The following is a 19,006-nucleotide window of genomic DNA, read 5'->3' on the forward strand; positions in this document are numbered from 1 at the left end:
AAACATTTATTACAAAGGAAGGGAAAGTCAGATTTTCCTCCTCAGTGTGGGTGGCATTTACCTGGGTGGGTTTAAGGGGCAGGTGTGTTCTGAGTGTGGGTTTTTCCCTGCTCCTGCTGACTCATTGTCCCTTTAAAAGCCATTCCCTACATTTCCTTTTTTAACTCTTTTCTATTCAGAATATAAAATCCTCAGGGAAAGGCTTGTTTTGCCTCACTCAATACCCAGCACTCCCAGTGATCACAGTGCATCAAACCCAAATGTGTGACAGGTGGAACAGCACTGAAGGTCCTGCTTTTTCATGGGATACCCAGGAACCAGCAGGAAATAATTCTATTTTAACCCAGGATTTGAGGAGGTCTGGATTTGCCCTTTCTTTGCTTTATACCCACAACAAACACCGGCGAAATATTTCAGAGCCCTCATTTGCATCAAATCAGAGGCTTCCCCTTCCCTCCCTGTCAGAATTCCAGGGAAGAAGGAAATCTCAGTGCCCTGGGAAGTTCAGCTGTGGCTGCTTTGAGCTCTTCCAGCCCCCGTGTGAGACAGTGACACTTAATTAATGTGTGGACTCATTATCTCCTCCCAGCCTGGCTGCAAAAACACTTCCCAGCCTCGGTGGTTCTGCTTCGGTTGCAGCAGCTTCCAAGCTCACATTCCTTCTCTAAATATTCCATAGCCTGATGTCATTTATTTACAGTTCATCCACGTGCCAAACTGATGGAATTTGATGGTGTGGCCTGGAAAAAAGAAGTGGAGAAAATAATCCTCCTGGTGTTACTTATCCGGCCCAACACTGAAACACGGATAATAATTTTATAGAGATGTGGCATTTGGATGTTAAATTAATAATTGCCTTTATAAAGGCAGTGAATGAAGTGAGCTGATTGACTGGATCAGCCTGACAAGTGAGGGATGATGGTCCCTGGATTTGGCAGGACAGCCCTGATTTCTCGTTCATGGCTCGAAGTGTCCCTGTAAATTGGTTTTAACATGATTTTGCACCTCCAGATCTGGCAATAGGGAATAAATCAGCTGTGGATTCATCAGCAACTGGGTTGTGTGAGCATTCTGGCACTGCTTTTGTGCCCCTCTGGTTGGGATACAGCTCCATTCCTGTGGAATGCAGAAGGAAATTGAGACGTGAGGGAGAAGGGGAAGCATTTAAGTGACTCACATACAAATATGAGAAAAAAAAACATGTAAGCAGCAAGAAATAGGCATTAAAAGCTGCCAGGAAGATGTGTCAGCAATGATACATTAGGATATTAATGATTTAATACAGAGCAAAGTTTGGAAACTGTTTGAAATCCAAGTTTTCCTTATCCTGTGACTCAAGGCTCTGGCTCCGTTATGGAAAGGGAATGTGAACCTGCAAATCCCCCACTCCCAGCCCCAAATTTCTGCCTGGGAATTCTGCCTAGGACATCAAACCACCTTCCCTGGCTTCCTGCTCTGGAAAAAACATCCCCCAGTGCAGGTGGGTCGTGGGAAGTGGTGTCCCAGGAGGGGAATTCCCTGGGAATTACCTGTTGGAGCCCCGATCCCCTGGCTGGGCTCATCCCCCCAGCTGGAGGTGCCCAGTTCAAACCTGCCCACGAGGCTCCTTCTAGAGCGTTTTCAGAGAAAAACAGATCCATGGGATATTTAATTTGCTCCCTAGAAGGTGTCCAAGACTGAGGGTTTGGGTCTCCTCTGGGAGATGTTGATCTGTGGGAGCTTCCAGGAGAGATGCTGGAATTCCAGACAGCAGAATTTAAGGAAGAGACCGGCAGGTGACATGAAGGCAGGATTTGGGAATTCCACAGGCACTGGCAGAGTCAGACACCGGGTGGGAATTTTAAAGCACCTCCCTCTCCTCTGCCATCCCTGACTCTCAGCCTTGCCTGGAGGAGAGTGGAGGATTAGTCACGTTTTTGTAAAACCACAGAACACACGGAAAAGAAAGAAGGATCCTGAGCTCTGCAGAGAGAATTCTTGCTCAGACTCTTCCTTGCTGCCTGTCCCAGCTCCTTCCAGCCCCTCTGAGTTCTCAGGGCAGTTTTAGGAAGGATTACAGAGATCCCTCCTCGTTACAGCAGCGCTGGGAGAAGAATTCCAGTCACCAATCCCTCCTGCTCCCGAGTCCCTTTATGCTCCAAAGCTGATTAGTGTTGAAATAATCCAGCTCTGATGGCAAGAAATGCTTTATTAATCCCACAACTGGGAGGATTTTCTCCCATCATTTGCTTTTCAGGGATCCCAGGTCTTTGTTCCTCCTCCTGCCCCTGGAGCTCTGGGAAAGGTTTGGTGCTGAACCACTTTGGGGGGGTGTTTTTGCTGCAAAACCGAGCCTAAAATGCAAATGCTGCTGTTGTGCTCCGGGTTTAAGGTCTTGTCAAAGCATAAACATGATCTGACAGAGTTTATTCTCTGGAAATAGGAGTGATTCCAGCCTTTCCCTGCCCACACCCCCAGCAACAAGCTCCGGGAAATGAGGGAGAACCCAAAAGAATTAAATCTGCACCCGTTAAAAATCTTTTGTCCCACACAAATTCTTTCATCCTACACGAGTTGCCTCCAAGATTTCCTTGAGATGCAGCAAAAGGAGGGTTTTCTCTGTTGTTGGTCGATGTGCTTAGTGAAAATATTTAGTTTAGGAGCTTCAAAACTTTGTCAACATCCTTGACTGTGCTTTGGAGAAATAAAACCACTCAGTGACACAATGTCCCGTTTCTATGTAAAGTGGAAGCAATTAGGGACAGCAGAGGAACTGCTGCTACAAACAGCACGGAGATAACGAATATTTGGGGTATTTGCTTCCCTAAAAACTCTTTGCTGTGTTTCAGCTGGTTTTATACAAACAAACAACTGGTTTGAGTGTGCTAGTTGCTGATTTTGGGGGCTCAGCGTGGCTCCAAAATCAGGCTCCTTTGATGTGCCTCAAAGCCAGGCAACAATAATCACCAGGGTTCGTTTTTTGGGCGTGTTTTTTTTTTATTTAAATACAAGTTTTTGATATTAAATACGTATCAAACCTCCCACTGACACCACAAAGAGCTCCGTGCACGGTTCTCCAGATAAGAGAAAAAACTCCCCTCTGCAGCAGGGCCAGTTCTGGTTCTGAAATGAGAAAAAAAAAATGTTAAAACATCTTTGAAACTTAAAAATAAAGGAGGATGGGGATGGGGGAACAAAACAACTTTGTGTTCGGCGGGACTGGAAGGTGCATTTGCAGAGGTGAGAGGGGGGTTCTACCCCAGGGTAGAACAGTGAGTTGTGAGGCTCAGCACCTCTGCTGGTGGAGCCCAGGGGGTCTGTGGGACACAAATGACATGTGGAACACCCCCTGAGGGGAATAACACCAGGGATAAAGCACAAAAACCCACGGTGGGGTTGTCAGCCCTCCCCACCAGCGGCCTGTGTGAGCCAACCCAGCCGTGCCAGCCTGCAGGAGGGCAGAACTCATCCCACAGCCGGGCTGTGGGGCTGGGAGTGCCAGGCTGGGCCGTTGGCATCTTCAGCTGCTGATGGAGCAGAGCAGGGAAGGACTCTGTGCCAGCTGAACTTCATCAGAATCCCATTGACTTCCTCCCGGCGCTCCGGGAGCTCGGAATGGCAGCAGGCACAGGGATGAGCTGTGCCAAGAGCAATTGTCTCCTGGAGTGGGATTCCAGAGGCTGGAAAGGCTGAGTTCCTTAAACCACCACTGCAGCCTGATGGCTCTGGGGTTAATTTGGGATTTCCAACCACAGGAGGCAAATCTCGACCCCTGGCCATGGCTGGGACCTCACTGGGCTGTCCTGGCTTGGCCTCAAATGTGGTTTGTCACTGCAGGGCTGTCCTGCCCTGGATATATCACAAAAAAAAAACCTCATTACCTCTTGAAAAAAGAGCCAAACAGCCCAAACTTCCATCACTTACAGTCTCACCAATTAATATGTGCTGGCACTAATCAATCTTTGGCAGAGCTGCCAGTTTATCTCAGTTTTTCTTGTTCCACACAGAACCAGTTGAGAAAGGTGGTGACAAAAACAGCCAATCTGAAATCACTGCTTCTTGCTGCAACTGGAATGTGAAATGGGAAATATGTGGTACAAACCCTTAGTTCTGTTTGCAGGAGAAAGAGGGAACTCATCTCACAGTAGGACTCTTTTATAAACTGGTAATAAATTGAGAGATACCTTTTAATAAATAGTATAAATTAAAAACCAACATATTCCTGCTTAGTCCTGGGGATCACAAACCATCCTGTAAAGAGGCAGAAAAGGTAAAAAGCTGGGATTTTATAAATGTGTACAGAGAGCTCTCCCTGATTAACTATTTATTAAAAGATCTCTTCATCTCTGATTAGCATATTATAAACTATTTATAGGCACCTTTGCAAACACTGGTGCAACCCATTAGAATGTGCAATTATTTATCATTTGTTATAAGAGTTGTCATTATTCTGCTTTTGCCCAATACTCCGGCATTGCACAGGTCCTGTTAATGATCCCAATTATCACTGGAAAAGCAATAGACCCCAAAAGTCCTGCAAAATTTATGTGGGGAGCATTTTTCTATTGAAGGGTGGTGCTTTTATTGAGATATTTATTTTCTATTTTAAAAAAGAAATAGAAGACTGGTTTGTTGGGATGTTCTTCAGCCCAGTAAAATTCTCTGTAACAGAGAGAATTTATTATGGAGAATTATGGAACCTGATGTGGAAAAGGATTAAAGCCCTAAATTAAGACTCAGATGAAGACAATATTAATCCTGGATATCTTACTTTCCCCCCCTCCAATATCTTGAGAGATACTCTTTCAAATTTTCTTTACCTGGAGATGTAAAGGAGGAGAGGGAGGAGCAAAGGCAGCAGCAACATCAGCAGGATGGGATTGATCCAGGTGGGATGAGGAAGGGGTGAGGTGGGTGATGATGATGATGATGTGGGGTGATGTGGAGGATGAAGAGAGATGATGTGAAGACAATCCAGGAGAAACCTTCCTGAGCTATTTAGAGAATCAAATCCAGATCAACTGAGCAGCTGGAGCTTCAGGGGTCTCAGAGCAGGGGATCAGCACAAGTCCTTGGGAGTGGGAACCGAGCAGTTCTCTGGAGTGCTGAGCTCTGTCCTGGTCTCTGTTAATGCCCAGGTCACTGTGGGCATTGGCCAAAGGTCCACCCTTGGCTTTGGAGCCCCAGTGACAGCGAGTGACAACCAACAGGGTGAGAGGAAACGGCCCCAAGTTGCACCAGAGGAGGTTTGAGTTGGATATTGGGGGAAATCTCTTCATGGAAAAGGTGGTTAAGAGTTGAACTGGCACAGCTGCCCAGGGCAGGGTTGCAGTTCCCATCCCTGGAGGGGTTTAAAAGCCCTGTTGATGTGGCATTTAGGGATTACTGGTGGCTCTGGGAATGGTCTGACTCGATCTTGGGGGGCTTTTCCAACCTTCCCGTGACTCCCCCTCTCCAGTGGGTGCGTGGTGACCCACATGTGACCTTCCCCAGGCACAGGGAGATCCCTCTGCAAACAGGGCAGTTCCTCGTGTTCTCAGTGTGATAAGAACTCCCCTCAGGTCTCATTTATCTCGAGTGGGAGGGTTTAGGCCGGGTTTAACAGGGTTTAGGCCGGGTTTAACACAGCCAGTGTGTCAGGGCTCTCCCAGGGCAGCCTCACTCCCAGTCCCCACCACAACCTGTCTAAAGACCCCTCTGTTGCTTGGAGCATTTGTAAAACTCTACCACAAGGGCTCCAAAGGTGTCCAGGTGATGGAGAGGGCTTTGGACAGAGCCTGAATTCCATGCCCAGGTGGCTGTAGCTCCGAGTGTCCCAGGGTGGGATCTATCCCTGAGCAGAGCAGCGTTCCCAGGCTGTTCCTGCCTCCCTCATTTCTGCTTTCAGGGGATGCTTTTTCTCTTCACGCCTTTTCTTTTTTTCTTCTCCTTCTTCATTTAATTATATGTATTTTAAGGAAAACAAAACACTGGAGTGAATCTAATTAGCAGGAGTTTATTGACTCGACCCTCATTCACAGCAGCCTCCATCCCCCCTCCCCTCCCTGACGAGCCGGACGTGGCTGGGAACTGTTTCTCCTCCTTCTGAGACTCTCCGACCCCGAGTTGATTTAATTGCTCTTGCAATAATTGAGCACTTGCCAAGAGCCAATTTAAAGGTGCTGCCATCTGATTTTTTTCCCCCCAATAGAAGGATTAACCCCATTAACAGTGAACTCTGTGCTGCGTGTTTTTAACCTGACCAAGGAACACACTCCTGGCTCACTCCTCGGGCTCAGCTCTGCTCCTGCACTAAACACAGATCATTAAGAGTCTCCTCAGCCTCCACCACTGCTTGGACCTTTTTTTTTTTCCCCTTAGGTGATCCAGAGCTGGGCAGGATTGGAATTGCTGGAAGCACTTGCCAAATCTTCCTGATTTCTCTTGGATATTATTCCATTGCTCCTGGCTTTGGGTTGGGGGCTGGGGGGACTGAGGGGCAGCACAAAGGGCATTTTTCACTCCTGGCCCTTCCAGTCATTGAAGCAAAACACAGCAGAAGGCCCAAGTGCTGCTGGGTGGAAAGCAAAAAATATCCCGTGTTGGTTTTGGCTTGGAATTTCCAGCGTTTGCTCGTGAATTTAAAAGAGAAAATCTCTTTGCCATATGTCCTGTTCCAGAAGAGCTGCATCCCTGGAGAACCTGCTTCCTTGGGCTGCTTTGGATGGAGAGGGACAGCCTGCAAATCTCTTTGCTTTCCCCTCTTCTGTTTTCCTTCTCACATTTGCCATTAAACCAGCACTGACATTTCGGTGCCATCTGGGGGTTTTTTTCATGTTGTTTTTTTTTTTCGAGGGGCTGGGGGATGAAAGATTGAGGGGTAGAAACAGGGTTGGTGTTGCCAGACCAGCTGAGAAAAGGGAACAGGGGGGAAATAACTGGCCAAGGGAGTCCTGCTTTCAAGGAGAGGTTTAAATTCTGGCAGAAAGGAGGGGAAATCTCCACTTCTCTAAAAGGTGGGTCCGTTCTGGAACAGGTAAAAACCCTCTCACTCTGCACAAAGGATCTGCTGACAGGCAGGTTAATGGTCTGTTCATCTCTCCAGAGAGCAGGAAATATTCAGACAAATGAGGTTGTCCATTTGAAGGACTGGAAGGGAGTTTGAAGTCCCTCTGCACCCACAGCTTTCATGGTTTAAGGTTGGTGGGTTTGAGTGAGGCTGCTGGGACAGAATTGGATTTGCTGGCTTGGAGACTTCCCCCTGCTCCTGCTGGATTCATCAGTCCCCCTCAGGCCTTGGACAAGCCTGGGAGAGGCCATTTCCAATCAGGAGGAGTTTTTAGCCTGAAAAATGGTGGAATGGATCTTTACAGAATCCCAGAAGAAGCAGAGGACGGGTAAGGCTGGAGCCACAGTGGGTCACCTGGTCCAACCCCCTTGAGAACATCATGCAATATTTTGAGGCATTTATAACCTAGTCTCAGAATTTCTAGCAATTTTTCACATATCCCAGACCCCCAAAAAATTGTTGGGTTTTTTTTCCTGACTTAAAGCAAATAGATCAAAACTCCTGCTGAGGAGTTTAAAACTGCAGCTGAGGAGGAGCTCGTGGCTCTGCCACTGATTCCAGAGTCAGGGTGTGGTGTAAGCAGAAATTTAGACTTTTTAATTTGCCCAGAAGGGTCTGTAAATGCCCAGAGGGGAAAAAAAAAACCAACCCTGGCTTGGAGCCTGGCCAGCTTGGCAGGGGCAGAGCTGAGGGGTGACCCCAGCTGAGCCCACAGAGCACTGCCACAGAGCTCACCCCCGGGTGACAGGAGGAGCAGAGGGACAAGAGCATGTATTGATCCTTCCCAGCGTGGAATTTATGGAAATCACATTCAATGTATGGAGATAGAAGTGACATTTTCTCCTGGGCTGCTCCTCTCCAAGTCTCCTGCTGCAGGAGCAGGTGATGGCTCTGCATAACAAGGACCTTCTTCTCTCTCTTCTCCCAACCCTACAGGATTTGTTGTGTTCTGGGCATTTTAGTTCCTAATTCCCAGGGCTGATACACCAAATCAGGATATTCCAGTGCATTTTATCACACTGCCTGAATAACATTCCATGTGGCTTTTGTTTAATTGCAGCTCCATCCCTAATTTTGCTGTGCTGGAGTTCCCTGACCAAACAGGGCTGTGGATGTTTTCCTGCTGTGTTTGCTTCCACTTCACCCCTTGCCTCTCTCTGTCCCTCCCCATCTCCTCTTGTGTGCCCACACAACCATTTCCAGGCAAACCTTTGGCAATCAATGGGGGTTTTTGTCTGTCACAGGCCAAAATAAAACTCTTTATTCAACTGTCTCACGACTAATTAAACCACACAACAACGAGGGGGTTTAATCCTTTCCTACATCAGTTTGGTTGGTTCTATTATAATAATAATATCATAATACAATATTAATATTATATTATAATAATATTATATTATAATATAATTATTATATAATATAATAATAAAATATAATAATATATTATAATAATATAATAATATTTTCCTAAGGAAATATTAGTGGGCTGAGGCTTAAGAAAAAGAGCTGCAGACCTCAGGGCATGGCACTAAGGAGCTCTTTAGGGTCTAAAGGAGATTTGGGCAGGAGCTGGATGTGCCACAGGCTTTTCTTCCCGGCCTTGGTGAAGTCACTCCCACTGCAAAGCCCTGCAGCAGTTTGGGAGTGTGTTCAAAAGTGATGTCAGTGCTCAAGAGTTCACTGGAGTCTCCCTGGAAGTCAGTGGGATTCATTACCCTGATCCTTCACAGGCTGAGACAGCTGAATTTCATCCAGGTTTCTGTCTGATCCCTGGATTTGGGGATCTCACTGTCCCAATTCCACAGGTTCATCCAGTCCTGTGCCTGCCCTTGGCCAGGCAAGACAAGCCAAATCTTCCCTGGAAAGCCAAACCCTCCCCTGCACTCCTGGTGCACGAAAACCAGAGAGTGAAATGAAGAGAGGTTGTTTCTCCTGTGAAAATTCAATCTCAAATACGTAACAAAGCACCAGAATTAGAGGAAAAGAAGGATGAGGGGGAAGTTCTGCAAGCTCAGCACTGTGGGATGGGGCTAAAGGGGGTGCCTGCCCCCACATCAGGCAGTTCTGGGTCTGCAGCCTTTTCAAAGTCCTTTCAGGCTTCACAGGCTTTATGAAAACCAGTTATTTTCCTCTTATCTGGGTCCCTTTTAATTCCTGTTTCCAGTCCCACACGCTGAGGGGAGTGTTTGTGCTGGGCTGGGCAGGAGCAGGGCAATCACTGCGAGGAGTAACAACAATAATGGGCACTTTCTAACCATGGGGAGCATTAAAGACATTTGACAAACACTGGACTTGGAACGAAAGGCTTTTAAAGCCCCAGCCAAGCTCTTTGCAATTAGAGCCCAGTAATGTACATTCATTTTGTGTGTAAGTTGAGCTCCCAAAAATCTCCTTTTTTGTCCATTAACAAAACCACAGTATCCCCACCAGCGAGTCCCTTAATCTTCCCAGTGCACAGCCCGTGATCTTATCCTTAGAAAAGCTCTGCAATGCCAGGCAGCTCCAAGAGAAACAACAGCAAAGTCCAGGGCAAAATGGACTCTGTCCCGGAATAAAGAGCATTGATCTGGGGAAGCCCCAATATTTGAGGGTTGAATGAAGTGTATGAGGTATTTAGATCCCAGAAAAGTGCAGACAGCAAGAATTCCTCCTGCCCCTGGATAAAAATGAAGGCAGAAAACAGAATCTGAGCTGGAAGGGGCCCACAGGGATCATCAGTCCAACTGCTGGCCCTGCACAGACACCCCAACAATCCCACCCTGTCCCTGAGCGTTGTCCAAACACTCCTGGAACTCTGTCAGCCCTGGGGCCATGCCCTGGGGAGCCTGGTCAGTGCCCAACCACCCTCTGGGGGAAGAACTTTTCCTGGTATCCAACCTAACCTTCAACCCACCTGGCAAGTGAAGAGCAGCAGCTTCACAGATATAAGGGGAAAAAAAAAAAAGAAAAAGGAAAGATGCTCTTCAGCTGTCCGTGAGGAATCGCATCAAACACCACGTTTGCTCAGCAGATCTCCCTGTCACAGCAAAGCTGTCAAAGCTGGTGATAACTCACAGGGAAAAGATGTTATTCCAAAGTGATTCCTTCATTTGGTTTTAGCCACGTGTCCCCCTCTGTCCTCTGCAAACAGCAGAGAGAGAAAATACAGGAGCTGGGGGCGGGGGGGGGGGGGGGGGGGGGGGGGGGGGGGGGGGGGGTTGGAATATCTGCAGGAGGAATCAGAAAATGAGAACATGTCCCTCAGAATGGAGGGGGCTGAGTTCGGGGGGGGGGAAATAACACTGAAAATTGGAAAATTGCTCTTTTGACGAACTTCAACCTCGCTCAGCCGCCGCCTGAGGAGGGAGTTTGCAGGAAATCCTGTCAGGTCCAAGCAGGGAGATGCACAATCAGATCAGGCCTTATCTGTTCACTCCCTTTGAGCTGGAACGGGGCTCCATCTGCTCAGACTCCCAGCTGACCTTCCCTAAAGAGAAGGGAAGATTTTGTTTCCAGATTTCTCCTCGTTTCATTTTACAGAATGACTTTACCAAACAGGCCAGGGAGGGTTGAGCCAAATGAGAATTCCAGGCTGTGCTGGTGCCTCCTGTTCCACAGGAGCGCTCCCAGGGAGGGGGAAGAAGGTTATCCCTGGTATCAGGATGCCCCTGAGGAGCTCAAATGAGCAGAGATGGAGGTCAGGGAAAAGCAGAGAATGCAGGTAAACTCCAGCTCAGAGCTGCACACGGGATGAGTGCTGTGCCCAGGATTGCTGCTAATGGGATGTAAAAATGGGAAAATCAGAGCCATCGGAAGTTCCTGAGAGCAGGAGGAAATCACAGCTGCCTCTGTTCTGTGTTTCTACTCAGGGACAGAATCACAGAGTGTCCTGAGTTGGGAGGGACCCACAAGGATCATCCATCCAACTCCTGGCCCTGCACAGACACCTCAACAATCCCACCCTGTCCCTGAGAGCATTGTCCAAACCCTCCCGGAGCTCTGGCAGCCTTGGGGCTGTGCCCACTGCCCTGGGGAGCCTGGTCAGTGCCAACCACCCTCTGGGGGAAGAACCTTTTCCTGAGATTCAACCTGACACAACTCCAGGCCATTCCCTGGGTCCTGTCCCTGCTCCCAGCAAGCAGAGATTGGAGCTGCCCCTCCGCTGAGCTCTCAGTCTGAACACGCCCAGTGCCCTCAGCCTCTCCTCATATGGCTCCTCCAGCTGCTTCACCATCTCTGGAGCCTTACAATAGCTTTATATCCTTCTCTGTGGCTGATATTCTCAGGAATACACTGTTCTCCAGGGCTGTTGGTTCATGGTTCCCATTTTGAACAAACTGTGTCACCCACTGAGGCACCAGTTTGGGACCATCACAGGAATTATTCTCCTGCAGCAAATCAAATCACCAGCTGCTCATCCCACATCCAGCTGAATCCACCCCTGATCCTCCTCTGAGGGCTCATCCAGCATCAGTTCCTTCATCCCAACTCCTCCATCCTCTTTCTCATCCTGGCCAGGGCTGGACCCAGCCCTGTTAAATGTTGCTGCCCCACTGCACAGATGGGGAGACCAAAGCACGTGGAATATGGCCGAGGGAGTCTCCATCCAGATCCCTGCAGAGTTTCCATCCATTTTCCCAATCTTTTTGTGAAATCCATGCTCACTCCAACCCAAAGTGTGCCCTTTCAAGTTCCCCAGCTCAAGAACTGGTCAGCATTTTTTTCCCCCCTTTTTTTAGGGAAATATTAGTTGTGGTTTCTTTCCCTTTAGGAGACCTGATTTATTGGAGCCCAGGCTGTTGGGAGGAGCTGAGTTGACAAATCTCTCAGTTCAAAACCACTTCCTTCAGGGGGAAGCACTGAAACTCTTGTAACAGGTCTGTATTTTTTAAACACAAAATGGTTTGGTTTAGGGTTCAAAATAAGTTGAAAACATGTAGGGCAAAGGAAAGAATCAATTTTAGCTTAAATAAAGAAGCGACAAAAGCATCTACATCAAAGTGAGCCGTGTTTTCACATCACTTACAGACAACTTTCTCATAGCCCCAAATTATTTATATAACATTTGTTTTCATTCTGGGGCCATGAAAAATCTCTGCTTTCAGGATCTGTCTTAATTGGGAGAGGATATTTTTGCAGGAGGTGCTATTTGGATATTTTTAGGCGGTGCTATTTGCTTTTAGTGACAAGTCACTAAAGCTGTTTCTTCCCCTCTTGAGCTTCTCAAGTTTGCAGGATTGGCCCTTCCCAAATTTCATGTTTGGAGCTTGGGAAGGGCTGAAAAGCCACTGTGGGGTTTTTTGTAGGGAAGAGAAGAGGAGCAGGCACCAGCCCCAAGGACAGGGAGGAACAAAGTCAAGCTGGGCCACGTGTGGAGAGCTCAGGGCCTGATATCCCACCATTCCAGGAGGATCCTGGGACGTGACCTGCCTACATCCAGGCAAGGGGTTTAGTTTAGGAACCAACTAAAAGAAGCTGTGAATATATTTTCCTCCTAAATATTACTTGAAACGTTCCTTTACCCCAATTCACTCAGGACAAGGAGATGACCTTCTCAAGGTTAATGGCTCAGTGATTGACTTGAAGAAAAGCATCTGCAAGGCCAAATTGCTTCTGGGGTTAATCATGTCTCTGGACAATATCAAATGTGTTTTGATGCATTTTCCACCATACCTGGAAGGACATTTGAGCTCAGCAGGTTACAGATGTTCCAGGCAATGACCAGGATTGCTTAAAGTACATTTCTCACACACGAGCGTTTCGTTCACTACAAAAAGCAGCTGAAAAGAAGTAAATTTTCCATGAAATTAAACGGGATCTGTTTCCTTTTCCCCGGGAAAAATCTTGGCAGCTGAGCAAAAACATGACACAATCCAATTTGTGGAATCAGTGGTGACAACTCACACGAGCCTGAGCTTTGCCTGCCCCGAAATCCTTGGCACGAGCCCTGCAGCTCCTCATTAGCATATGCAAATAGACCCTGTGCTTCTAATCACCGGGATTGCCTTGTGCCAGCCCCCTTGGGGGAAAATGTGGGATTGTTCCCAATGAAGAATGCAGATGCCTCAGGGTGGTCGGGAAGAGCCTGAGCTCGATCCCAAAGCACTTCTGACCAAACCCCACCGTGTTCATCACTGACCCACGTCCCCAAGTGCCACATCCACAGGTTTTTGAACACTCCCAGGGCTGGGGACACCAGCACTGCCCCTGGGCAGCTGGGCCAGGGTTTGACAATCCTTTCTGGGAAAGGATTTTCCCAGTATCCAACCTGAACCTCTCCTGGTACAACTTGAGGCTGTTTCCTCTTGTCCTGACCCACCCCCCCGGCTCCCCCCTCCTGTCAGGGGGTTGCAGAGCCAGAAGGTCCCCCCTGAGCCTCCTTTCCTCCAGGCTGAGCCCCCCCAGCTCCCTCAGCTGCTCCTGATGCTCCAGCCCCTTCCCAGCTCCGTTCCCTTCCCTGGACACGCTCCAGCACATTTTAAAATGTGTTTTACTCTCAGTGCATGAAAATAATATGAATAGGAGATTCTATCTTGGGTCCAACTGCCCAAGTTTCAACAGGTTTAAAAGTCATTACAAGGAGCCTAATTCTCCTTCTTTCTCGTGCACAAACACAGGATAACCACGTAAGCCGGGTTTCCTTGGGAAACCAACTGATAAAACAGCAGTGGGAGAGAAACAGGCTGGAAGATGTGAAGCCCTTCCAGTGGGGGGAACGTGAGAAAAGCCACCAGCACTGGCAAGGGCAGAGCAAGGAGCTGCAGCTTGGGAAGGGAGCAGCAAGGAAAGGTGTGAAACATCCTGGGAGGGGCAGCTGAGGGAGCTGGGGGGGCTCAGCCTGGAGAAAAGGAGGCTCAGGGGGGACCTTCTGGCTCAGCAGCTCCCTGACAGGAGGGGGGAGCTGGGGGGGGGTCGGACTCTGCTCCCAGGGAACAAGGGACAGGAGGAGAGAGAACAGCCTCCAGCTGTGCCAGGGGAGGGTCAGGTTGGACATCAGGAGGAATTTCATCATGGAAAGAGTGGTCAGGCCCTGGCAGGGGCTGCCCAGGGAGGTTTGGAGTCCCCATCCCTGGAGGTGTCCCAGGAAGGCCTGGCCATGGCACTCAGTGCTCTGGGCTGGGGGACAAGGTGGGGATGGGGCACAGGGGGGATCCATGGGCTGGGAGGGCTTTTCCAACCCAAGTGATTCTGGGAGTCTGGGATTTTGTGATTCTGGGGTTCTTCAAGCTCCCCATGTTTGTGCAGCTGCCACTGGTCCTGCGTACAGGAGACCTGGGAAATTCCCAAGGGACACAGCAAATCCAGCCCCGTGCCTTTGGGCTGGTGAGAAAACAAGTGCTGGGGAGGCAGCAGGATTGGCAGAGCCACTCCATCCCCCCTCCTGGAATTGTTTCATGCCTGGGGGAGAAAACCTCCATCTGCAACTGTGCTGCAGTCCCAGCTCTCACGTTGTTGGGATAAAGTGGATGAGACAGGGAGTGCCAGGGCAGGTTCCCCTGCAGGGAGGGAGCCCAGGACATGCCAGCCCTGGGGGGAACGTGCCCATTACTGGCCTTGCTGCCACGCTCTGAACATGCTGTAGAACACGTGCTGCTCTTCAGCTGGGTTCTGTTGAGCTGGGCAAGTCATGCTGAAGCTGGAAGTTCTGACATCCCACTCCCTGAATTTTCCCTGCCGTGTAATTAATCCCAAGGAGAGAAAAATGAAGATTCTTCTCCCTGCCTGCCAAGTGTGAGGTGAAGATGCCTCCAAGGGAATCCTTCAAACACCAGGCTCTGGCCTCTTTATTTTGCTTTCATGATTTATTTGGCTTTCTCAGTGCTAAACACCCCCCTCCCATCCTGTTAAATGCACGTGGATCTTCCTCGGAAAACCAGGAGAGAAATCCCTCTCTCCAAGATCAAAGCAAAGGACAGTTTATAAACAAGCTGAGGTTAAAAAAAAAAAAAAAGGCAAAATTGCTCCTCCAGTGTCTCATTTGTGATGTGGCTTCACTGTATGAGGGAGGGATTGACCTGCACTGGAGGCTGTGTGAGTGCTGGGATCTGGATTTCACAGGGAATTCCAGGCTGGAGCAACACAAGGAAGGTCATCCAGGGCCAGACCTGCCTGACTCTTGGGAATTGGTAAAGAAACACCTTTCCTACCTGCAGGGAGGCACAACTGCTCATGACAGAAGATGCTGGGAGTGGGTGCCAAGAAGGGATATGGATGTGACTCCCTCAAGGAGCTGAGCCAAGCCTGGAATGAGGGACAAGGAGACTCCAGCACTGAAACCCCAGAGCCTTAAATACACACAAGGAGGGTTAAAGATTAGACCCAGCAGGAAAAGGTGAATAAATCATGCCAAGAGAACTTGATGGCTTTTATGGGATAGGACTACAACCAAGTGAAGGAAAGGAAAATGAAAATGAAAAGGATCAGCTGTGCTTGGGATGAGCTGGGATCTGAGGGAAGGCTCCTGGTACCATCCCTCATAAATGTGGCATGTTCACATTTTCCAGCTAAACAACAGCTGATTTTGGGAAAAGGTGGTTTTGCTCCCATGACAAGCCCACCAGAGGCACAAGGAAAGGGAGATTCCATGAGGGAGAAATCCATCCCTCTCCTGATATCTCACCTCCCCCCAGCTCTTGGTGGTGGGCAGAACGTGTTGGAGTTCAGACACACCTGCTGCTCTCCCACTGCCTGAAATTAAAGGAATTTGGGGATTTTTAAAGGGATCACCTGCTCCCAGTCAATAGGATTCCACAGAAATGATGGTGAGCAGAGCCCTGAACTCCAGGGGCTGGAGTTCAAACCCACCTGCTGCTTTCCCACTGCCTGAAATTAAAGAAAATTAAGAAGAAAAGAAAGAAAAACGTAGATCAGCTGCTCCCAATCAACAGGACTCCATGGAAATCCATGGATTCCTGCTGGGTAATCCAGCCTGCTCTGGCTTTGCCACTGATGTTTTTACTGTAGTTTTTCCAGGTGGTTTATGTGATCCATTGGGATCCACCCCACTCCCAAAGAGCTTCCAGGAGCCAGAGGTGCTGTTTGTGCTCGGGGGTTGATACCTGGCTGGCAGCAGGGTTGGGGTTTCTGGCAGCAGGTCTGAGCTTTAACTGCAGGAAACGAGTTTATTTTTAGCCCAAGCACTCCCTGGAGGTTTGTGTAAATGGTTGGTTTTTTTTTTTACTGGGTGTCCTGTTTCTCGGGTAATGGAGTATGAAATTTTCACTCTGGTTTTTAATAGAGATCCTCGTTGGAGGGAATGTGAGTGAGTCCAGAGAAGTTCAAACCCAGGTAAATCCCTAAGGCTGGGCAGAATGTGTGAACCACAGTCCTGGAGACTGGAAAATTAAGATATCCAGGAGGTTTCCAAGCAGTAAATGAGTGTTGGGCTAAAGAGAAAAACCCTGGGTTTGATCCAGCTTTAATTTTACCCCGTGGGATTTGCCTTATTTTGATTTTTTTTCCCGATGGAACCTCGAGAAAGTGATGGAAAAGTCCAAATATTCTCGTGGAAATGTTGTGTTTTGCAGAGGCTCCATTTCCAGCTTGAAAATCAACCCAAAAATCACGATGACAGAAAAACACCAACCAGCCCTGAGCAACTCTCCTCTTGTCTCCAGAAATTTGGGACCATGATTGATTTAAGGATGAGTGGAAATGAACAGCCAGGGGTGGTTTGGCCTTTCCTTCTCTTTTGTGGGACCAGGTATCCCTGGTTTTAGTGGGATAAAGCTTTCCCTCTCCTCCTGTCCCTGATAAATTCAGCATTAGCACAGTGGCAGCACCTCCTCCAGGGATGGGATGGGAAGGTCCCCTGGGTGCCACCAGTGCTCCAGGACTTCCAAAGGTTTATAGGGAGGGGTCTTTTAGGGTGGAAAGTGGGGATAGAGGACTTTTGTGGAGGAGGGGATAGAGGGTTTTTGTGGAAAGGGGGGGGACAGAGGACTGGCAGCACCTTGGTAACAACCTGCAAAGGGTGGAGGAGGGTTAAAGCTCAAACCCCACCAACCCACCCCTCTGTCGGCTCAGGGGAGGGGAAAAGACAACCCCCTATCCCCAGATCTCATCCCCTGTCCCCAGATCTTGTCCCCTGTCCCCAGTCCTTGCCTGCCCTGTCTCAGGCCATCCCCAACCCTTGTCCCCAGCCTCTGTCCCTCTCCCTCAGCTCCTGTCCCCAACCTCTGGCTGCAGCCCCTGTTCCCTGTTCCTGTCCCCAACTCCCGTCCCCATCCCTTGTCCCCAGCCCACAGACCCTGTCCCTTCCCCCTGTCCCCTGTCCCTGTGCCCCAGACCCTGTCAGAGCCCCAGACCATGTCCCCCAGCCCCTGGCCCCAACTCCTGGCCCCATATCCTTCCCCCAGCCCCTGTTCCCAATCCTTCCCTGCAGTCCCCGTCCCCCCTACCCCATAGGTGGGAAAACATCCCCCCGCCCTTCTGCACCGCTGTTCCATCCTAAAAAAGGGGATAAAGCGTTCATTTAACTTGCCGGGGAGCAGCGAGGGGCCGGTGGCCCCCCGGGAGCCGCATCCCACGGCCGGTCCATGTGAGAGCAGCGCTCGCCCGGTGCAGGAGACACTCGCCCACGCACGGCTCGTTAGTTGTCTGGAGCAGGGAAAGGAGCAGGAGATGCCTGGAGAAGTCCCAGCCCTCCTTTCTGCCTCTCTCCCCGAGGAGGGAGAGGAGAACAGGGGGAGCCGGGGGGGATTAATGAGCGTGGCTGCGCCGCGGGGATGAATTTTTCATGCGGCCCGAATTTGTGGTTGTAACACGGGGATTTGGGCTCGGGGGGATTTGGGGTGTTTTTAGCTGGGAACGCTCAGAAGGGAAAGGCAGAAGTCGGTCGTGCTGCGGTTTGGGGGAAAGGCGGTGCAGGGGAGGGGTCTGGAGTGGGGTTTGGAGCGGGAGGGGGGATTTTTGACATCCCAGGGATCAGACTGTGCTGCTGGATTTGGGACCAGCTCCACATCGGGACACTGCTGCCCCGGGGCTGGCAGAGGGGAAAAGCCCCCACAGCCCTGCCTGGGTGGGCACAGGGAGTGCCCAGGGAGGTGGCAGGGCAGGAGGGTCCCTTGGAGGGTGTCTGTGCCCCTCTCCAGTGCGTGGATCCCACAGGACCCGCTCCATCCAGGGTGTTGTGGCTGCTCCCACCCCAAAATCCAACCCCACCCCAAAATCCAACCCCACCCCACAGTTCTGGGCTCAGGAAAGAGGCCCCGTTTGCTGCAGGGTCTGGAAGGTGTCAGTCTGCTCATGTGGGGCAGGGAGGGAAATCCCGGGCAGACCGGAGGAGGATGGAGGGAAAAATCCACCTTCCACCAATTCTTGGCACTGAATGGAACAGGCTGCCCAGAGAAGTTGTGGATTCCCCATCCTGGGAAGTGTTCAAGGCCAGGCTGGAGCAACCTGGGATAGTGGGAAGGGGTGGAATGAGATGAGCTTTAAGGTCCCTTCCAACCCAACCCATCTTGGAATTCTGGGATTATAACTCACGGTCAGGGCACAAAGACAACCTGTGTGTGTGGCAGTGGGAAGGGTTTGGCTGCCAGCACAGAAAGCTGGGCTGGAACTTCCAGGCCTTCCCAGGGATTCACTGGGAATTTGCAGATCAAACCATTCCCCTGCTTTGCAACCTCCCAGTCCCAAATCTCCTCCCCTACACCGAGTGAGTGCCCAGAGCTGAGAGGACAAGCTGGGTGGTTGGGGTTTTTTAATTTTATTTAATCCACATTATAGTCAAACCCCTGAGAAATCCTGTTAAAAGATCAGTGAGGATTTTCTGAGCCCAGGGAAATGTTCCATCTCAGTCAGGGAGTCCTTTGGATCAGCCAGGCTTCGGGAGGGACAGAACTGCTGCAAAAATCCCCCAACAAAAGGCAGATGGGCTCAGTTTCTTGGCCCAATTCTTTCTTTTCTTAGTAATTTTGAAACAAAACCAAAAAAAAATAGAGAGAGAGAGAGAAAAATACTTTCAATGCACTGAAGTGTCGTGTGCTCTGTGCAGTT

At 49.6% G+C, this 19,006-nt stretch overlaps 1 long non-coding RNA gene across 1 annotated transcript; it reads left to right on the forward strand.

Moving 5' to 3' along the window:
* Nucleotides 1–13,746: 13,746 nt before the first annotated feature.
* Nucleotides 13,747–16,690, forward strand: LOC108501334. Its single transcript, XR_001876162.1, has 3 exons — nt 13,747–13,795; nt 15,160–15,338; nt 16,534–16,690. It is a non-coding gene; the product is annotated as an uncharacterized LOC108501334 (long non-coding RNA).
* The last annotated feature ends 2,316 nt before the right edge of the window (nt 16,691–19,006 follow it).

The sequence above is a fragment of the Lepidothrix coronata genome, unplaced genomic scaffold, assembly GCF_001604755.1.
Source record: "Lepidothrix coronata isolate B3197 unplaced genomic scaffold, Lepidothrix_coronata-1.0 Scaffold101, whole genome shotgun sequence".
In the NCBI taxonomy this organism is placed as follows: Eukaryota; Metazoa; Chordata; class Aves; order Passeriformes; family Pipridae; genus Lepidothrix; species Lepidothrix coronata.